The 16,895-nt window shown below is 43.6% G+C and overlaps 1 pseudogene; it reads right to left on the bottom strand.

Moving 5' to 3' along the window:
* Positions 1-8,835: 8,835 nt before the first annotated feature.
* LOC133091123 (S-adenosylmethionine decarboxylase proenzyme-like) overlaps positions 8,836-16,895 on the bottom strand; it is a 29,521-nt pseudogene continuing 21,461 nt past the window's right edge.

Below are 16,895 nucleotides of genomic sequence, written 5' to 3'. Positions count from 1 at the left end.
TATATAGTTAAGCATTTATTAATGAAATGATATAATATCTGGGTTTTCTTTTAAATAATTCATTGGGAGGGGGCAGTTAAAGCAGGGATGGAAGGGATGAGGTACAAGTGAAACAAGAAAAAAATTGTAGCTTAGGGCTTAACCTCAGTTTCCCTAATCTGAATATCTACTCTCTAGATACAGATACCAATAAATTTGTTCTTAATTCTATCAGAGAAAAAGAATCACATATGATTTTGTGACAATAATTTTAGTTTTTTGTTTTTTTAATTTTATTTATTTATTTATTTATTTATTTATGGCTGTGTTGGGTCTTCGTTTCTGTGCGAGGGCTTTCTCCAGTTGCGGCAAGTGGGGGCCACTCTTCATCGCAGTGCGCGGGCCTCTCACTATCGCGGCCTCTCTTGCTGCGGAGCACAGGCTCCAGACGCGCAGGCTCAGCAATTGTGGCTCACGGGCCTAGTTGCTCCGCGGCATGTGGGATCTTCCCAGACCAGGGCTCGAACCCGTGTCCCCTGCATTGGCAGGCAGATTCTCAACCACTGCGCCACCAGGGAAGCCCCATAATTTTAGTTTTAAATCTAAGGCTATTTAAGATATTTCCTAAATATTGTTCATGTGCCCCTCACCTTAAGCACAATGGACTGGCAAAACCAATAGTCACATCCAACCCTAGGCCTCTTGTTGGGGAAACAACTCAACTGTAGCCTCGGTCACCATGATGCCTCCCCACAACTTGGGCCAGGCGCTGCAGTTTGCACAGGCTGCTCTTGGAAGTACAGAAACCCAATCACCTGACTACCCAGCTCCAGGTTGTGAAGCCTTCTCTTCTCCTGCCAAGACCTGAGGACTCAAAACAATGTTTTCTGCTCATTTCCTTGGTATCTCATGGCCTTTACCGATTAACTTAGATGGGAGATTCCACGTAGACACCTTCCCCTGCTTCTTTTTGCTAAGCCTCCTTCCTTCTGCTTTTAGAACTTTCAGCCATGTCCTTTTCCTGAAAGTCTCCTATCTTGATGAGTTGGTTGAGACAGTCTCTCTGCCTTATCAGCACAGGGGAAAATGTGGACTTCCTTCTCACTTCTAACAATGAATGTGTCATTGCCTTTAAACCTTAGCCAATCTGAAATCATTTCAACAGGAGACAATGGGCCTCTAAGATTAGATACAGGCAAAAAGGCCAAAGATGTGTCATTCAACATCTATTCAGCACAAAGAACCTGTGGGCGTTTAAAGGCAGTAGGCAATCAGTGGTTAAGACACTACTGGCCAGAGGCTGTCCTGTTCATAGCGACCTGTCACCCTGCTGAGGAACACAAGATGGTGTCATAGAGGAGGACTGAGTTTTTGAATCAGTCAGATGTTGGTTTGAAATGCAAATCAGCCTCTTACTAAATATTTTCATTTGGACACTAACTATTGCCCTCTGGTCCTCTGGTTCCTCCTTTGTGCTAGGAGCTCAGTAACCTTGCACCACTCAATTACTGTGAAGCCTCATACGCCACCCCTGAGCATGAGCTCGCATGTGGGAGCCCTGATGAGGCTCTTTGTGAACTCTAAAAGGGTTACTTTGGCAGCTAAAGTTGATTTTTCTGGAACACTGTGTCCATTCTCAAAGCAAATAGTTTATTCATCTTCTCATCTTGTTCCAGAAGTCTTAATTTATCTTTTTGGGTTCCTGGCATGGCTCTCCAGCCCTGGAAGCCTTTGGCCCTGGACATCTTCTGAGTTCAGGCTCTTGCATCCAGCAGATCACAAGGCAGCAGCATCCCGGTCACTTATCTCGATAAGGCACCATGGGAGGGAAAACTCTCGTGAGGACAATAGCAACTGTCACACTGGTTCAGAATGAGGGAGGACAGATAGGAGGTTCTGCAGTTCTCTACTCATCTGAAAATGATTAACGATTTCCTGTCAAGGCCAAGCAAGTTGCTAACTAATGATCCGGCAATGGCACCCACTATCCGCTGGCTGCCTCATTTGTCTTCCCTGTGTGGACAGATTAAGGACTGTAAATACAGCCTGGGGCCCTTGTTCATTCCACAGGTTTTTTGTTCTCTGTTGTTTCAAGGCTGGTATCTTAGAGTGGGTGCCAGTGGTGAAGGGTGAAGGGCTGAGTGTGCTTCACAGGAGTTCCCAGAGAGTCTGAGGCAGAAGGAGGAAGGAGGTAACATTTGTGAGGGTCAATCATGGACTAGGAATGTACATGGTCCTTAACATTTCTTATTCCATTAAATCCTCAGGGCAACCTTAGGAGGGAGATGAGGTGGGAAGGATTACTGCCATTTGTAGATGTTCAGAGAGGGTAAATAATGCATTCAAGACCACATAGCTAGGAAATGGTTCATCTGAGATTTCAACACAATCAGTTTGATTCCAAAACCATTATTGGTAACCACTGTACCACTTTCTCCCAAACAAAGCCAGTATCTGCAGAATCCAAGCACTATACTGTTTGGAGATACAGACATATATGAGAAAATTATGGGTATATACTAAGCACAAAATTCAGGATTTCAAAGAAGGAAGGGATGAGACCTGGGAAGAACACAAAGACAGCCTCTCAAGTTATGTGGTAAGTTCACTGATGTTCATTTTTATGTTGGGCTTCATTACTGACATACATTACATAAAATATATATCAAATAGTACACAAAAGAAAAAAATCTAATGTCTTTTTCAAAACCTAAACAGATACTCTCATGGAGCAACAATTTTCACCAAAAATAAGGTAGATAAATCCATTAGTCAGAATTAATGTGCAGAATATTATAGTAGGTGCTGTTAGGGATTAGAAATAAAAATCAATGCAGGGATACCTCAAAGATTTTGCGGGTTCCATTCCAGACTACATAACAAAGCAAATATCACAATTAAGTGAGTCACACAAACTTTTTGGTTTCTCAGTGCATATAAAAGTTATGTTTACCCTATACTGTAGGGTATGCTGACCATCTGAACCTTCAGCAACTTACAGTCTTTTTGCTGGTGGAGGGTCTTGCCTAGATGTTGATAGATGCTAAATGATCAGGGTGGTGGTTGCTGAAGGTTGGAGTGACTGTGGCAATTTATTAAAATTAGACAAAAATGAAGTTTGCACATTAACTGACTCTTCCTTTCATGAACAATTTCTTTGTAGCATGCAGTGCTGTTTGGTAGCATTTACCCACAGTAGAAATTCTTTCAAAATTGGAGTCAATCCTCTAAAACCCTGATACTATTTTACCAACTAAGTTTATGTACTATTCTAAATCCTTTATTGTCATTTCAACAATCTTCACAGCTTCTTCACCAGGAGTACATTCCATCTCAGGAAGCCACTTTCTTTGCCCATCCATAAGAAGCAACTCCTCAGCTGTCACAGTTATATCATGACATGGTACTATTTCAACCACATCTTCAGGTTCCATTTCTAATTCTAGTTCTCTTGCTGTTTCCACCACATCTGCAATTACTTCCTCTCCTGAAATCTTGAACCCTTCAAAGTCATCCATGAGGGTTGGAATCAACTTCTTCCAAATTCCTGTTCATGTTGACATTTTGACCTCTTCATACAAATCACGAATGTTCTTAATGTAGAATGGTGAATATTTTCCAGAAGGTTTTCAACTGACTTTGCCCAGATCAATCAGAGGAATCACTATATATGGCAGCTATAGCTCTGTGAAATGTATTTCTTAAATAATAAGACTTGAAAGTTAAAATTACTCCTGGATCCATGCGCTTCAGAATGGATGTTGCAATAGCAGGCTTGAAAACAACATTAATCTCGTACATTGCCATCAGAGCTCTTGGGTGACCAGGTGCATTGTCAATAAGTGTTAATACTTTGAAAGAAATTTTTTAAGCCCACTGTTGAGACCAACAGTGGGCTTAAAAAATTTAGTAAACCATGTTATCAAAAGATGTGCTGTCACCAGGAGAATCCGCCTGCCAATGCAGGGGACACGGGTTCGAGCCCTGGTCCAGGAAGATCCCACATGCCGCAGAGCAACTAAGCCCAAGCACCACAACTACTGAGCCTGCACTCTAGAGCCCACAAGCCACAACTACTGAAGCCTGCGCCTAGAGCCCATTCTCCACAACAAGGGAAGCCACCGCAAGGAGAAGCCCGCACACCACAACGAAGAATAGCCCCGGCTCACCGCAACTAGAGAAAGCCTGCACGCAGCAATGAAGACCCAACGCAGCCAAAAATAAATAAATAAATTTATAAAAAAAAAAAAAAAAAAGATGTGCTGTCATCCAGGTTTGTTGTCCCATTTATAGAGCACAGGCAGAGTAGATTGAGCATAATTCTTAAAGGCCCTAGGATTTTCAGATTGGTAAAGGAGCACTGGCTTCAAATTAAAGTCACCAGCTGCACTAGCCCCTAAGAAGAGAGTCAGCCTGTCCTTTGGAGCTCTGAAACCAGGTATGGACTTGTCTCCAACTAAGAAAGTCCTGGATGGCACCGTCTTCCAATAGAAGGCTATTCTGTCTACATTGAAAATCTGTTGTTTAGTGTAGCCACCTTCATTAATTATCTCGGCTAGATCTTCTGGATAACTTGCTGCAGCTTCTGCATCAGCACTTGCTGCTTCACTTTGCACTTTGATGTTATGGAGATGGCTTCCTTCTTTAAACCTCATGAACCAGCCTCTGCTAGCTTCAAACTTTTCTTCTGCAGCTTCCTCACCTCTCTAGGCCTTCATGGAATTAAAAACAATTAGGACCGAGGAAGATGAAAAAGGAAGTGATGAGAAAACCAAGGCAGCCCTCAATTACAGTGAAGCTCCCCTGTGAATGTGCGGGGCAGTGGGCAAGTGGGTTATGCAGGCAAGGTAGGCAGGAGCCATGCCCTCCTCCTGGACCCTGGTGCTGTGGCCTCCCCGGGCTCCCTGAGGGGCGAGCCAGGGTGTTGTCAGCAAGGGTGGTGCTGCGGGCGAATAAGGCCAAAAGCAGGGGATTGAGCAGGCTCTGTACACACTCCCTCACTCCCACTGATTCCCCGGAAAGCCCGCATGTGCAGAAAAAAAGAGAGAGAGAGAGTTAGGGCCTTGCTCTGAATTAGGCTTTGGTTTAAGGGAATGTTGTGGCTGGTTTGATCTCCTACCCAGAGCACTAAAACTTTCTCCATATCAGCAATAAGGCTGTTTCACTTTCTTATCATTCGTGTGTTCATTGGAGCAGCACTTTTAATTTCCTTCAAGAACTTTTCCTTTGCATTCACAACTTGGCTGGCTGTTTGTCACAAGAGGCCTAGTTTTAGATCTATCTTGACTTTGGACACGCTTGCCTCACTAAACTTAATCAGTTCTAGCTTTTGATTTAAAGTGGGAGACGTGAGACTTTTCCTTTCACTCGAACACTTAGAGGACATTGTGGGGTTGTTAACTGGCCTAATATCAAGATCGTTGCGTCTCAGGGAATAGGAAGGCCAGAGGAGAGGGAGAGGGATGGGGGAACGACTGTCAGTAGAGCAGTCAGAACACACACAACATTTATCGATTAAGTTCACTGTCTTATATGGGTGCGGTTCGTGGAGTTCCAAAACAATTGCAATGGTAACATCAAAGATCACTGATCACCAAAACAAATATAATAATAATGAAAACATTTGAAATATAGCAGGAATTACCAAAATGCGACACAGAGACACGAAGTGAGAAAATGCTGTTGGAAAAAACAGCGCTGATACGCCTGCTTAATGCAGGGTTGCCACAAAACTTCATTTGTTAAAAAAAAATAATATCCGCAAAGCACAATAAAGTGAAGTGCAGTAAAAGAGGTATGCCTGTATACAATAAAGTTCCTGTTTGCATGATACAAAATGACAAGGAGGCCAGGCTAAAGCATATAAAAAAGACTCATCATTTTCAGACTTTATTGAGATCATCTGCCTATGGTCTATTTTACAAGGATTTTCTCTAGTCCAGGCAGAGGATGCTCAGAAGACTAGAATTCCAACCCCACTCCCAGGGATGCACTTCGCAGGCCTGTGGTCCAGGGCCTGACTACCACCAGCCCTGTCAGTGCAGCTGCCGGCCCACCTGTGAGCTCCAGAGGCAATCCACCCTTGTCACCCAGGTGTCAGCAGCCACAAGGCTTGAGGAGACCACTTGGGGTGAGGAGAAGTCTTTGTCCCTCTGCTTCTGAATTCCTTTCACAAAGGAAAGGTAAGCCTCCTGGGGACACACCCTTTCCAAAGGTAAGTGACAGCCAATGCTATTCACAGGTACATGGGACATTTCTCTGTTGCAAATACGAATTTGGCATAAGTCCCACTTCAGCGGCCCTGCAGGAGAGGTGAGTCCTTGAAGGCAGGCACTTCTCACAATGCTCAGCCTGGGATCTTGCTCACAGGACAGGTACAAACATGAAATCAATGAAGTGAGGTTCGCTTTTAGCACCTCTGCATCCTATGTCTTGAGGATTCCACTGCCTACTCTCCAGGGCCTGGGTCCTAAAGACCATGCCCACCTTCTGGATTTCTACCACGCCCTTCCCTAAGCTCTGCTACCACCAGTGTCTCTCACATCACATCATTTCTTCCTCTAACAGAATAAGCGCTATCTCAGAAGTTAGGCGGGAAAGTGTTCATAGCTAATAAGTAACCGGCAGCAATGGATGTGCAGGACTCCACGAGCGTCCCACACTGGGCACAACTCAGAGATAAGATGCTCTGCCCACTGTAGAGAAAACAAGCTCGTGAGTATTTTTTTAATTGAGCAAACTTTAACTGACACTTAAATTGTGGTATAGAAATATATTTCAACTGATTTAAATCCAACACCGTGAAGGGAGAAATTATGGTACCAAAAATTCCCTCTTCAATAATACTAAGATTAATTTATATCACTATTCAATCTACAGTTGTCACTTTTCTAGGCTTTGCTGCATACCAATGTGTGCAGTTTTTCAACATTAGATAGAATTCCTGAACCTGTTAGGAAAAAATCAGACTTTGAGCCAACAAATGTTATCATATCTACTAGGATATCTACTAGGATTTTGTTCAAGAACAAAATTCACTCTGAACATTGGTCCTCAAAATAGGACACTGAAACATTAGGTTAACTAACTACAGAAGTTAATTAGGTTAACTTCTGTGCTAACTACAGAATCAAGCTGATCACATCGATTGAAAGCTTCTTAAGTGAAACTTTCAATCAACAACATGCTTAAGTCAAAACAGTATTCCAGCCACTTGATTTCAAGCAAAGTAGATATTTTGTTTAGAAACACTAAAGAAGTGTGGTTCATTTATAAATACAGAAGGAACAAAACATCACTGCATCAACCCAAAAAGAATCAAAAAACATTTTGAGGACAAGAAGAAATACAAAATTTAGTCAACTTTGCTGTTCTCTTGGTTGCTCAAATGCCACAATACCTGCAAACATAGCTAAAAGATGCTAACTCTTGAAAGCCTATATTTCCAGGCATTTCTAATTGACTATCGGAATTCTGTATGTTATGTTTTATGAAGAGCATTCTGCTTCCCTGTGTATATATCTGAATAACCTGGACAGTTCTCATTCTAGCAGTCATATTCACTTGATCCTATGAAGCCATGGTGAAGGGAACATCACATTGAGAGACACAGATGAAGTCAGAACCCTATCACATGCATCACAAAGTCACAGGATTTTAAGTCACAAGATGAAAAAGACATTGATTCTGCTTTAAACCAAAGTTTACAAGAAATTGTCACTGGAAATTCATGGAAATGGCTGCTAATGTAAAACTTAAAGTGAATGATCCAAGCCGGCTTGACTTACTGAATCCAGTACAACCTTTATGCTAAATCTCCCTGCTAATAAACTCGGTGATAAAAAAAAAATCCTTGCATACCACTACTTCACACGTTAGTAAAGGCATAGTGCTCACGAGAAGCTAATCTCATTTACTGGGAAGCACAGGATGGCAAATGGTTTCTGTACAGTCATGTCAGTACATCTACATCACAATCTACAACACTCTATGGGTCATCCTTGATAATCAACGAATGAAGTTTATTTTGTCACTATCTTCCAAAAGAGCCCATGCCAATTACAAGGAAGCCAAATTCTCTTAACCTTAAATGAATATTAAGCCCAAGATCTACCCGAGCTACCCCTATGGGTTATAAGATTAGTATAAATCCACAGTGTAACAGCGTATTGCTTTATTTGAGGGGTGCAGGGGAGACACCCAGGTAAGAAAAAAATCAATTAAAGGACTAGGAATGTAAGGAGCAATAATGTTAAAATAGTAAAACAAAAAATGAGTAACTGCAATCATTTTCTTAGGAGGACTTGATTCGTGGAAGAAAAACTAATTGGTATACGAAAAACATCTGTATGAAGTAGAAATTGGTTTCAATAACATTAGTAGAGAATACATTCTAGAAAGTAACAGTAACTAGAATGTACAAATTCTGACAGCAATTTAACAGAACAATCCCAGATGGTTAGGCTGAGGCCAACACCTAATGAGGACAAAACCTTTGTCTATGGGAAATTTTGGTTGATACCTGGAGAAATATTACGCTGTGCATAAACCAAACTGAATTGTTTTCACAAGTGTTATAAAGTTTCATATAGTAAAGGGTTTTTCTATATGCACTTCGGTTTCACAGCAAGAGTGGTATAGAATACCTAAACACACAAGAGAGCATTCATGCAAGATATCTAACTCCTTGGTATAATAACGCATACAATCTAAAATGATTACACTGTCATCACATCTAGGGCTTTCTGCAACTACAAGATAGTGGTTGTAGAAAGCATGGACCTCAGTATCAGTATATAGAAAGCAGCCATCACCTTCTTCTATATGTTTTCTTTTTGCATTTTTACTTCATTTTTCTTAATTCTGCTGCTATTACCGTTTCTTAGCAAAACTGGTGAAAACAAAATTGTAATCACTGAACATAGCACCCCTCTGGTAATCAAGGCATTTACAACTTTCAATCTTGTGGGGCAAAGAAAGCACTGTTGACAAACAGGGTAATCAAAAATTTTCCTGGCATAAAAACCCACAACTTTCCTAATCAGGTCATTATAAGAGTTCATATGAAGTTTGTTTCAAAGCTACCGTGAGAAAATTCTGGTTCTGGAGTGGCGTGAATAGCCCAGTAAGTTCCCTATGATTTCATTCCACTCACTGAATACCCACAAGGATCGAGCTGTGTGACATCAATGACAGAACCTAGCACGAGTTCTATTCTCATTAATGACATCTTTGCAGTAACACCACCTTTCACGTAAAATTAGTCCATAACTTCTGGGTCAAGCTCACTCATCAGTGTTTCCTGGGTTTGATCTAGCTGACTGATTACCCAGCTCTCTGGAAAATCCACAGTATACTACTATGAACAGTCAGAGTTCATCCGTCCTATACAATATGCTGTTCCATTGGGAAAAATTATATTAAGAAACTATTTCTTCCTGGAAATTCCAGTGTGGGTTCCCTTGGTGAGAAAGCTTCATGAAATTCTTAGGAGAATAAAAGAAGCTTTGAATTGAATCGAAACCGTTGTAATTCCTAGCAAGCTTCAACAGGGGAACCAGTGCTTTCAGCAAAAGGTGGTACCACACATCTTCAAAATGAAACATCTCTTGGAGACAAAAATGTTATTCTCACTGAACACATAAGCTTCCTGCTTGTCAGTTTTTGCCACACTCATGAATGACCACTAAACATCCTTCAAAAGTATGTCCCACTGGGATCATGGGGTGGTTTGAAGATTCCCCAGATCCTTGGTTTGTGACAGGTTGCTGCCAGGAGAACTAGAAGTCCAGCAGCTTCTTGCTTCCTTCGAAAAAATATGTGCAGCTTCCATCACTAGGAGATTAGCAAAAAATTAACAACCACAGAAAATCAACTAAATCTCTTCTCCCATTGCTGCCAGTGCCACCAATTATTCCAACTGTGTTACCAAAGTTCAGTCTCCTTTTCTGCTTTAATTTCATATTGACTCTTTTTTAGGAAAAGCATTAATAAAATTTACCTGGCCTTTTTTTTTTTTTTGGAGTGCAGAGAGACGAAAGTTGATCACGAGTTTGCTGGAAACAGAGGCAGATACAATTCAGAGTCTCAGAGTCCCCTGTTTGCCATCAGAGGGAGTAGAGACAGCAGCTAGCTAAGTGAACAACCTGTAATAGGGGCGGAGCAGGTGCGCGGCCGTCAGTGCCACCGTTAGTGTGCCACCATTAGCGCGAGACCCGTAGGGCAGTGGTTAGAGGTCCCGCTCTGCCAACAGTCAGCCTGGCAGTGGTCCTCGCGGCGGCAAGTGCAGTGAGAAGCAGGTCGCAGCCTTCTCCCTGGGGCTCTCCAGGCCCTCTGGCTTCAGGCCAGCAGGTGAGCTGGGGGCCCAGGGACAGGCTGAGGGCTGTGTCCTGCAGAGCTCCAGAGCCCTCGCCAGGGCCGCCCACTGGCTGGGCCCAGGCCTTGAAGCAGCCCAGAACCTCTCCCCCATCCCCACCTCCAGGACCTAATGGCAGCAGCAGTCTCCATGGGTCACAGTCCGTGGAGGCCTCAGCAACTGGACTACATGGACACTGCCATTAGGGTATAGCTTCAACCAGCTTCAGTCTCTCCATTCAAGTTTCAAAAATTGGTCCAGCTTAGATCAGTTGTCTATCCCTAGGAGGTGGCCAGAGGTCAGGGTTAAGTTGCAAAGACATTGCACATCATTACTTCAGATCCACCTCTGTAGTTGGGCAATTATTCTCAAAAAAGGGCAATTGTTGTGAGCTGGGAATTAACCTGATTGGTGTTTGCTACAATATGTATTTCTATTGCTCCTATAAAAATGATTCTCTCCAGTTTAAATGAAAAGCCTGAGGGCTGGTCCTGGGGCCTGGCTCCCTCAGTGATGATGCTGGGCAGGGTCTGGAGACCTGGCCCTGAGGGCACCGCCTGCTGAGATCTGCCTCTTCAGCCGGACTTGGGTACTGGCGGGAGGACCCAGACTGGGTGATGGACCAATGCTCCCGGGCAGTGTAACCAGCTCGCACAGGGACCCCTCCTCTTAGCCAGGGCCTGGACCTCAGAGGATGAAAGTTGAGCCTTGGGACCTTGCCCTTTCTTGTCAGAACAGAGAATAACATTTGTTTTGGTGGAGGTTTATAGGAACATCATGACCTGACCATAACCTGGCCTCAAGAACAGAGGATCTGACACCAAGATGTCTGCAACAACTAACCACGCCCCTCCTTCACCTTTCCTATAAAAGGGCTTTGCTGAAAGCTTTCGAGGAGTTCAGGGTTTTTAAGGCATAAGCCACCCGTCTCCTTGCATGGCCCTGCAATAAACCTTTCTCTGCTTCAAACTCCGAAGTTTTGGTATTGTTTGGCCTCAGCACGCGTCAGGCACACAGACTTGCGTTCAATAACACATCCAAGGTCACACAGAGATTTTGCACTGGGCCTAGAACAAGGGTCTTCTCATTCCCAGTTCAGCCTCCCTCACCACCAGAGCATAAAGCAGCCCTATTCCTAAAGGTAATACCCTTTCAAACACCAACAGTGTACAACTGAACATGGCCTGGTGAAACCTTGTTATACCTTGTTCACACTCACCCATGCAGAGTGGATGGAAAGCAACAGGATACCTGCTCCTGTCTGATTGTGACGTTGGACAATCAGACAATCGGAATCCTTACCTGTGAGGAGTAGACCTCCTTTCTGACCTCAAAGAGATCTTCATTTTCTGAGACTTTCTACCCCATGTCCCATCCATAGTCATTCCCTCTCCTTTTTATTCCCAAAATGAGCATCTCCAGAATAAAGGAAGGAGTCAGTGCACAGGGTTGTGTGTGTTGAGAGGGATGAGGGAATGGTGGAGAGTAAACGGTGTGAGGAAGGAAAATCAGGCAGACCTCAGACGTTGCCCTCCTTCCCCTGGGCGGAGAGACTGGCCAGGAGGGCAGCACACTGGGGGTCCCAAGTGTGCCCTGGAGCAGAAGCGGAACGACGCGGGGACCTCCCAATGCCTTCCTTTTGCTCTTAAGTCTCCCCACCCTACATGTCCGCATCCCAAAACTCAGCAGTCCCTAGCACAGCGTAGGCTCTTCACTACAGGTTGTGCTTGGCCTTTCCCCTGAGCTGTAGGATACAGCCGCCCCGATGTCTCCCCGGGGTCAGAGTACCTACCAGGCCTGTCTCAGGAATACGAGGCGCTGCTGTGAAACACACAGTCCTCTACAAATGCAAGGATGTTGTTACAGAAGGATACTGAGGGTTAAGCAATGAAAGGGTAGCCTGTTAGAATATTTTAAAGCGCGTACAAACATCCGTGAGGCTGGTGCTTGCAGGGAGGGAACAGCCAGGGCCATGCTTGTGAGGCCTTGACTTTGACCCTTTCTGGAGCCCGCTAGGCCTCGCAGACATCGGGGTGCTCTCCTTCCTCCTTCCTCCCTCCCTGACCAGTCTAGTCATTCTTGGTCCCCTCCCTTCACCCAGGCCATGCAAGGCGCACAGGGCCTCTGCGGGTTGGAAGGGCCTGCTGGGCCTGAGACTTCCAGACTCTGTGGAACAACGCCTGTCCTCTGCAGATGGGTAGGATAGACCCCGACATCGCAGGGAAACCAGTGTGTGTGTCTCCCAGAAGTGAGGACTTGGTGCCCCCAAACAAGAAGAGTCAGTCAAGATGTCTTTCCTTGCCCAGGTTTTTATGGGCATCTCAGCACAGAGAAGAGGGCTGGGGGTGTAACGTGTCTCTCTCTGTTTCTCTGATTAGCCTCCTAGACTCCCTGATGAGGACTGGAGTGAGGGGAGGGGAGGAGTACAGGGCCGAAGAGGTGAGACTGTGCCTTTCAGGAATTTACTGCAGCCTCTTTTGTTTTGCCAGAAATAAGTTTAATCAATTTCACCCTTTTATTTTTGTAAGGTAAATCCTCCCATGAGAGATTTTACAAGACCTGGCATGTGAAGGTTTGCTCTTTGATTCCTTTATAAGGTCTTCACCCCAGTGCACAACTTCATTCTCTCTAATATTTCCATCAAGTAATTAACAAATGACAAATCCAAAGAGATGGTGAATCATTACATCTACCAAATGCTGGGCTGTCTGGGACACCTGAGGCCCCCTTTGTACACTCTGGGTTTCAGTAGTGCCAGAAGTAGACCTTGATCTATTGTTTTTATTTTTATTTTTTTAAATTTATTTATTTTTGGCTGCATTGGGTCTTCGTTGCTGCGCGCGGGCTTTCTCTCTAGTTGCGGTGAGTGGGGGCTACTCTTCGTTGCGGTGCGTGGGCCTCTCATTGCGGTGGCTTCTCTTGTTGCGGAGCACGGGCTCTAGGTGCGTGGGCTTCAGTAGTTGTGGCACGCAGGCTCAGTAGTTGTGCATCGTGGGCTCTAGAGCGCAGGCTCAGTAGTTGTGGCACACGGGCTTAGTTGCTCCGCGGCATGTGGGAGCTTCCCGGACCAGGGCTCGAACCCATGTCCCCTGCATTGGCAGGCAGATTCTTAACCACTGCGCCACCAGGGAAGTCCCAGATCTATTGTTTTTAAATCAAGTAATCTAGGTTTTTAAAAAATAATTCAAAGTAGACAGAAAAAAATCTTGCATAATCATTTTGTAGTAGTATCCCTGCCAAGCCAGTGGGCAATGACAGCTTCCCAGGGCTCTTATCTGCCCAAAATTACTCTTATCTAGCCCAAATTAAAGGAAGTTTCCACTTCAGCAAGTTGGAGCAATTCAGAGAAGAAGCAATGACCTGAGCTTTGGCAAAGAAAATTAGAAGTTGGTCCTTCTTCATTTCTTCTTTTAACCAAGGTTCTCTCCCCCTTTGGATTTTATAAGGGCCACAGACCACTCCAGAGATCCCAAGCCAATCTCCACTTATTTATGGGAGAAAGACAGAATCAACCACATGATGGAGAAAATCTCAAATGTCCCTTACTTCTGTTCAAGTACACATGAAGCTCCTTCAAGGTCCATACACTGTGCCAAACCCAGAGGTTGGGGATGGGGAGGAGGAAGTCAGAGATGGATAAGAATAATGTCTTCCTTCTAAGAGCTCAGCAGTCCAGTGAGAAAGCAAGCACAAGATACAAGGTCCAGGACTTCCCTGGTGGCGCAGTGGTTAAGAATCCGCCTGCCAATGCAGGGGACACGGGTTCGAGCCCTGGTCTGGGAAGATTCCACATGCTGTGGAGCAACAAAGCCCGTGCGCCACAACTACTGAGCCTGCGCTCTAGAGCCCACGATGCACAACTACTGAGCCTGCGTGCCACAACTACTGAAGCCCACGCACCTAGAGCCCGTGCTCCGCAACAAGAGAAGCCACCACAATGAGAAGCCTGTGCACCACAATGAAGAGTAGCCCCCACTCGACGCAACTAGAGAAAGCCCATGCGCAGCAGCAAAGACCCAATGCAGCCAAAAATTAATTAATTAATTAATTAATTAATTAATTAATTTTTAAAAAAAGATACAAGGTCCACTGGGATATGGACAAAAAATTATGGGCATCTATGGGGGGGTGACTGATAAGATCTGGAAAAGCTGTTCGGGGAGGTGGGATTAGAGCTGAGTCACTCAGCAGTGAGATGGTAGACTGGGGGAAAACATTTGCATGGAAGTAAAATAGGAGGATAAACCAATGTAGTAGAAATGTGGGGTGTAGAAATATTGAAATGTCCATAGCTCAGGAAGAAATGGTTTCCAACCAGCATCACTGACCATCACCCCATCCATGGGTCTGGGGCATCTAGAAAGAACACCAAATTTACCAGCAACTATGATCCTTCTAGGCTCCGCTTACTGCACTGTTGATCTGAAAGTACCTGCTACCCTCATCTGACCACTTAAAAAGCAATTTTCAGGCCCATGTCAGTGGCTCAATGGAGATATTGCAATACAGACTGCTTCTTTCTGAAGTCAGAGCAAGTTCGGCGCCGAGTAATGAATTGCAAAGGGAAGGTGCACTGATGCAAACAGAGCCGCCAAAACAAAGGTACCTGCTACAGGCTCTCCAGGTCTTCCATGGGTGTTTCTGAAAGGCTGCAGGTTTGCCGTGGGGCTCCTGCATCCAGAACTGCTCTTGATAAGAGTTTTTCCCCTATGAGGCAAACATGATAAAAAGATTACTGTGATTCCTATTTTTAAGTAAAGCAAACATATTAAAATAAGTTCTCACATAATTTATGATAAAGTAGAATTGGTGAAACAGAAATTCATGAGCTATTTGAGTAAGAAAGTTTACTGATTGTAATTTTGTCCCACCCAAAGTTTTCTCTTGTTTTCAAATAGTGGGCAATTTCTCTAGTGATTTCCAAAATGCTATATCAGTTAGCTAAGTTTTGTTCAGTATAGCAACATTTTAATGTTGTATTCTTTATTTTTTTAATTTTTAATTTTTAAGGTGTATTTTTTAATATTTACATGTATTGCTAAATAAACTGTATATTTAAGAATAATTTATACTGGGGCTTCCCTGGTGGCTCAGTGCTTAAGAATCCACCTGCCCATGCAAGGGACACAGGTTCGAGCTGTGCTCCAGGAAGATCCAACATGCCGCGGAGCAACTAAGCCCATGTGTCACAACTACTGAGCCTGCGCCCTGAAGCCCGTGAGCCACAACTACTGAGCCCACATGCCACAACTACTGAAGCCCATGCGCCTAGAGCTCATGCTCCGCAACGAGAAGCCACCGCAATGAGAAGCCCACACACCGCAACGAAGAGTAGCCCCCACTCACTGCAACTAGAGAAAAAGGCTGTGCGCAGCAATGAAGACCCAACGCAGCCAAAAATAAATTAATTAATTAATTTAAAAAATAATAATTTGTATCAGTAACTAGGGTGACGATTAGTTGGAGGAAGAACATTTACTAGTGCTGTATTCATGACTATCAGTGTTTGAACAACTAACTTTAATGTCTTATGTTATTAGGTTAGATGGATTAATTTTACAAGAAACTCAATGTATAAAACACATCATTGCAGAAAAACAAAGGATCACGAGAGATTACTACAAGCAACTATATGCCAATAAAATGGACAACCTGGAAGAAATGGACAAACTCTTAGAAATGCACAACGTTACAAGACTGAACCAGGAAGAAATAGAAAATATGGACAGACCAATCACAAGCACTGAAATTGAAACTGTGATTAAAAATCTTCCAACAAACAAAAGCCCAGGACCAGATGGATTCACACATGAATTCTATCAAACATGTAGAGAAGAGCTAACGCCTATCCTTCTCAAACTCTTCCAACATATAGCAGAGGGAGGAACACTCCCAAACACATTCTACGAGGCCACCATCACCCGGATACCAAAACCAGACAAAAATGTCACAAAGAAAGAAAACTACAGACCAATATCACTGATGAACATAGATGCAAAAATCCTCAACAAAAAACTAGCAGACAGAATCCAACAGCATATTAAAAGGAACATACACAATGATCAAGTGGGGTTTATCCCAGGAATGAAAGGATTCTTCAATATACGCAAATCAATCAATGTGATACACCATATTAACAAACTGAAGGAGAAAAACTATATGATCATCTCAATAGATGCAGAGAAAGCTTTTGACAAAATTCAACACCCATTTATGATAAAAAAACCTCCAGAAAGTAGGCACAGAGGGAACTTTCCTCAACATAATAAAGGCCATATATGACAAACCCACAGCCAACATCATCCTCAATGGTGAAAAACTGAAACCATTTCCACTAAGATCAGGAACAAGACAAGGATGTCCACTCTCACCACTATTATTCAACATAGTTTTGGAAATTTTAGCCACAGCAATCAGAGAAGAAAAAGAAATAAAAGGAATCCAAATCGGAAAAGAAGAAGTAAAGCTGTCACTGTTTGCAGATGACATGATACTATACATAGAGAATCCTAAAGATGCTACCAGAAAACTGCTAGAGCTAATCAATGAATTTTCATCATCA

Source organism: Eubalaena glacialis, chromosome 1 (assembly GCF_028564815.1).
Source record: "Eubalaena glacialis isolate mEubGla1 chromosome 1, mEubGla1.1.hap2.+ XY, whole genome shotgun sequence".
NCBI classification, from domain to species: domain Eukaryota; kingdom Metazoa; phylum Chordata; class Mammalia; order Artiodactyla; family Balaenidae; genus Eubalaena; species Eubalaena glacialis.
The sequence above is the reverse complement of the archived record's forward strand: the minus strand, read 5'-3'. Positions and strand labels throughout refer to the sequence as shown.